The 5,990-nt window shown below is 33.7% G+C and overlaps 1 pseudogene; it reads right to left on the reverse strand.

Annotated features, from left to right (window-relative positions):
• Positions 1–547: 547 nt before the first annotated feature.
• On the reverse strand, positions 548–2,388 carry LOC149216207 (galactomannan galactosyltransferase 1 pseudogene; annotated as a pseudogene).
• Between the last annotated feature and the right edge of the window lie 3,602 nt (positions 2,389–5,990).

The raw sequence follows: 5,990 nt of genomic DNA on the forward strand, positions 1-5,990 counted from the left end.
ATTTTCAAATATAAATGATCATTTTTTATATATTATTATAATATTACAAGGGCTTAGAGTTAACTGTTTCTGGTTAGATAAGAGCTTGTTTTTTTTGGACATAAGGAAACCAAGTAACTACTCAAGACTCACAGGTAGCAGGAGTGAAAGCCTGCCCCTTATGGATCACTAACAAATTATTTTTTGAACAATGGTGATGAGTCAGCGTTAACGGTTAGCAACCAGAGATAATTATCCTTGCTGCTGGTCTGTAAACTAAATTATGATAAATTTTCCCACTAGCAGCCAGAGATAATTGTCCTTGCTACTGGTTTTTAGAACAAAACTATGATAAATTTCCAACGATATAAAAAATAAAATATTATCCAATATTAAAAATATAAACTATTTAAATTTAACACAGACATTTCAACCGCTAATATTTAAATTTAACACAGACAATTCAACTGCTAATTCACACACCAACAAATATTTGCAATATGTTTATCCCTCAGCATCTGCAACTACCGTTAGTTAAAGAACGATGTTCTGAGTATTATGAAACATATGAGAAAATAAATTGCACTGAATAATGATGAATTTGGTTTTACAGGGCGATTAAATACTCATGCTGTCCATAATAAAATGGGTCTCTCTCTAGTATCTTTATGGAGCTATTTATTCTATATAGTAGCTAAAATCTAAAATGAATAGATGCCATAGTTTACTACTGCAGAGAGGAAATTTATGAATCGAAATGAATTGGACTACACATCTATTGATCGAATTGAATCGGATTAACAGCTACAGATTGAAGATGAGGCCTCCGAAATCCATAAATCCTGAGCACCTGATCATCTGCAAAATCCAGAGATCTCTCCATACCATTCCAGCAATCTTTTGCCTTGTATATGGGGTTATGGTTCCCACTGCAGGGCTGACACCCAGTGAAGTGAGTCACAAATGGCCTCCTCTCTAAAAGCCCAGCCCAAATTTCCTTCAAATAAGGCTCTCTCTTCTGTCCATACAGTCTGGCATTTTTCTCAGCATATCTGCGCCTCAGCTCTGGATGTTTGGCATCGATGGCATCATATATCTTACTTACATTCTCAAAATTCCCAACAATGTCCAACCAATAATACTGAAAAAAATAGTCATTCTCAATATAAATCTTGTTGGTCCATTTCTTCTTCTCTTTGATCATAAGATAAACAAGAGCAGACTGGTCATCAGAATCAGTTAGGGCTCTGTCAGGCAGCACATCACTTAAAATCTTAGCAAAGGACTCATACAGAGGACTCTGAGGCCCCATCACAGCCCACCTCTCCATGAAATCCATGGACCATTCACAGTTTCTCATAAGAAAAACCCCTGCATTGATTCCCAACCAGCTCCTTTTCTTATAAACATTTTCCTCCCATCCATGGACTATTAAATTGAAGTCATTGTACTTCTCCAATGGGTGCTCAAATTCCATGTCTGTGATCACAGCATCTGAGTCCATCCACCATATCCACTCAGCTTCAGGGTGAGCCACCATGGCTGCCCTAATCAAAGGAATTTTGGCCCAGAAAGTGAACATTTTCTGATTAAGGAGGATTGTGTTGTAAAACATGTCCAAGCCATGGATCCTGCAGTAATCCTGCTTGTTCTTGAAGCACCTCAGAAGCAGATGATCCCCAATTGGGTTCTTGCAGGGATGAGGCTGTGAGCCTGTCAAGACCAAGATACGAGGTCTTCCTCCTTCTGTATAGTTCTTTATATGAGGATGGGCCTTCAACCATTTTTGTCTTTTAAGGTCCCAATTTTTCACAGTGCTCCCAACAGTGTAACTAAAGTCAGAATCAGCATAGAAATTATCAGAACTTTTCTCCCACTCATCCATTGACCGATGCAAGGATTCCTCTTCTTTGCCATTCATTTCATGTTCATTGCTCTGATTCTGCTGAACAGCAGAACTCACATTTTGATTTTCTTGAGTAACAGCAGTCACATTGGTATCATCAAACCTCTGGATCCTGAAATTCCATTGTGCTAAAGATTGTTGCGCTTCAATTGTGACAGCCCTATAAGGAATTCCATAAGAGCAAATTCTCCATAAACTCCAACAGAGTACCAGAGCAACAATGACCAGTGCCCAAAACACGAAAAAATCACAAAGCTTCCTCTTCTGCACCATATTGGCAGACATAATTTCAAACTGTGAAGATTTCAACATGAACCCTCTATCTCTGTAATAGGGTTTTGCTTCACATCTGCCACAGCTCATCCACTCATCTGTTCTACCTGTAATATAAACAAATACAACCATGGAATGAATCCAAAGCCTCATTATTATCTCCCTTGTGTAAGTTCTCATATCAATGCCAAAGTAATCATGATGGGGACTTGTGGCCAAATTATGCAAGAATTAAAATGACAGTTAAGAGAAGAATCTTTCACCGACTTGAAACTCAGCTCTCTATATGGTAGTCGATACCTTCAGCTCTCTATATGGTAGTCGATACCTTCTGCTGTTCACCTGTAACATCCATTCACTATGTGGCCAAACGCAGCCCATCTGTAAAAGTGGCTGTGCTTTTTTATTGAAGTATGCTATTATATTTATTAAGGAATCATGACAAAACAAAAGTTCAGGTTGTGAAATCATTTTCAAAGCAAGTTATGTAATGTTTCTGGCACTTTTTTATTCATTTACAAAGCATTATTCGAATTAGTGCAAAGAATCAGCTTGTTTACAATTCAATCCTTCTAATTACATAATTAAGGAGGGATACGTGGAATCTTTTGTCTGCATTCGTGATGGATTTGTTTACCAATTTCTGAAAAGACTCATCATCACCTTGATCGTTACAGGAAATACTTCATGGACACTAAATAATTTTTTTTAGAAAAAATAAAATAAATAATAATTAAGAGATTAAATTATTATTTGCAATTTTGAATGAATTGTTTATTTATTTTTTTTAGAAAAATAAAAAAAAAAAATAAATAAATAGAGATAAATTTTAAAAATAAAATTGCTTATGATTTATGCCAAAGAAATTCTCTGTCTATAACGCGACTTTTTGAAAGCTTTTCCGCGGGTTTTTCCTGTCGAAATCGGCAGGAATTTATTGGAATCGCAAGTTTGAACCTAGTTTCTGCACAATGAAAGCCGAATCGCAAGTTTGATAGCTAGTTTCTGCACAATGAAAGCGTGCCAAGGGTTTTCGAGGGTGCTAAATCCAAATATGCAGTTAAAAACCGTTTTTTAACTGCAACAAATCAAAATTTAACCTCAATTTCTTCCGCGGATTCCGTCACCGGAATCTCCAAAAATCACATTATAGACAACTCCATTGTTTATTTTAAATTTAATTTTTAATGTTTTTTAAGTTTTGTTTCCTTTTTATCATTAAATAATTACTGTTTCTGATATTTATTGTGATGTGTTGATCTTATTCTCCAACCATATCTTCATGATAAATCTGGATAAGAATTCAAAACGCGCCGACCCTAATTTTTTTTTATATAATTTCTTAAAAAAATCTTAACTCGCCAAAAATAACCAATGATTTCTAATGTCGGCAATCCTTTTATATTTGGCTGATAGGCATTATTGTTGACATTATACATAGTAAGGGCCTAGGTACTATTGCAACAATGATTTTTCTTAAATGATTTTTCTGTCACTGATTTTGTATTTGGCCAGTAGCCATCATTGTTGACATAATACATAGTAATGGCTTATGTGCTATTCCTTTTGCATTTGGCCCATAGCTATCATTGTTGACATTTCACTATCTTTTTTTAAAAGGGAAGTCTTATGCACAAGCATAATCTGACATATATATTGGTGAAGTTTTAATGTTTTATAAAGAGAAGGGTGATCTGTCATAAATGTAACTGGAATTTTGATGTTTTATATGTTTAAATATAAGTAGAATTTTACTGTTTTATAAGATTCTAAGGTTTGTTTGTTAATATATTTGTCTGGTTTAGTTGTGTTTTTTGGTTTTTTAAATAAAGTTTATTATTTAATTAGAAAATTGATGATTATGTAAAATGATTTTATATTTAGTTTACTATAAAATAATGATTTTGAAATAATAAAATAAAAAAGACAAATTTGTATTCTAGATTAAATAAGGACTTAATTAAATAATGTTAAAGCAATGCATAATTTATATTTAAAAGTTGATTTAATTTAGATTATAATGTTTTTAAAAATTAAAAATTGTTTTTTAGAAGTAAAATATAATAAAACATATAGGAATGCAAAAACATTTTTATAAATTATGTGTATAAGAAACTATATATAAATTAAAAAGATTTTATAACTATAATAAAATATCAAGTCTAATAAAATGAGAAATAAAAAAAAGCCTCATGAAAAAGAAAGTCACATAGAAATGTTACAACAAATAAAAAAATGTGAGCCGGTGTGAAGCCAAGGACATTTTTGGACTTGTTATGACCTTATTTATTTGGGCCTAGATACTACTCATGGGATCTCTTTCTACTCATGCCATGACAAGAATAAAAGTAGAAAGTTATCAATCCAATGTACTCCACTTTAGATGACTTGTTTCTAGTGAGATTGTTAGCGTTGTTTTGCCATGTGGTTGGACAAAATACACCTTGTTTCAAAATATACAACACAATAGCAGATGTTAGGATTAGTATAAAAACAAAAACTAGTTTGCAAAATGAAGAGTAGATAAATTGGTATGCATATAAACAAGAAATAAACAAGAACAAAGAAAAGGTGATGGAAAACAATCTTTTCTGTTTGTTGACAATGGAACAAGACTTTGGCAACCTTGAAAGAGACACAAAAGAGGAGAAGTAGAGTACATGTGTTTACTTCATGCTACTTAAGGAAGGTCCTTTGATGTCTTTTGGAACTTTCTCTCAATTTCAAGAAGGTGATAACAACTCTCCAATGGTGGAAGCTCTATTGATGGATTAAAATGATGTTACCAATAAGAATTCTCACAAGCTTAGGGAGATTTGAGAAAACTTTTGGTAACATAACAATAATTAACCTTCATTTTTCTGAATGCTCTCTCATCGCTATTATTATACACCTTCTTCATGCTCCATTCAAACTAGTTCAGGGTGTGAATGGAATACATTTAAATTTTGTTTTTCTATGCATGAGGAGACTTTATATCTATCAAAGGACTCTTATTCAATGTCTTTGGGTTCTGAACTGACTTAATGTGAGCCTTTGAGTTGAAGTTTGATGAAAAATCGACATTTATTGCATCAAAGTTTGGTGAAACTTCACTTCTACAGATTCACACAGTTATTGAAGGATTAGCAACATGGATTGCACAAAACCAAAATTGTGAAGTTGTGCAGTGCATTATAGCCCACTTTCTATAGTTTTTCCAAGCTGCTTTTGGATGATGTTTAATAGCCGGGGGATCCTTTTTGTGTCACGATAGTCACTAATATAGCTTTATGAGAAATTTTTTAGTGACAATAGTTCCCCCCTAATGTGTAAGGTTAGGAGCATCTGTATAGCCAAAATACAACACTGTTATATTTTATTGAATACTGCTAAAATACTACTTGAGAGGGAGAGAGAGCAAGAACAAGGGATATAAGGATGTCATATAAAGGATGAAGAAGAATCCACCTACAAAACAAGCATCCACTGAAAATTATTTTCTTTATGAAAACGAGGCAAGCATGTCCCCATGCTCATGATAGTATCAAAAGATGATTATAGTAAGTGACAAGATGTTGGATAATCTTGGCTAACATGCACAAGGGCACAACGGTTGGTGAATATGTGAAGGAAAAATATTCATCACCCTAGCGGGTGTTGGTAATAGTAAAATGTTGTTATAAGGAGAGCATTCCCTAGAATTTGACACAATCAAGGGTGATCAAACTTGATGGCATTTGAAAGCCTTCTTGTAACACAATCAACCCTATAAGTCATCTTAAGGAGATGGGGTTATAAATTATCACTTTCTTTTACTCACAACAAACCTCATTTCTTAGGTCTCCATTGT

This window comes from Pinus tabuliformis, chromosome 1_1 (assembly GCF_031772625.1).
Source record: "Pinus tabuliformis cultivar Carrire ecotype Pingquan chromosome 1_1, CPIR1, whole genome shotgun sequence".
Classification (NCBI taxonomy): Eukaryota; Viridiplantae; Streptophyta; class Pinopsida; order Pinales; family Pinaceae; genus Pinus; species Pinus tabuliformis.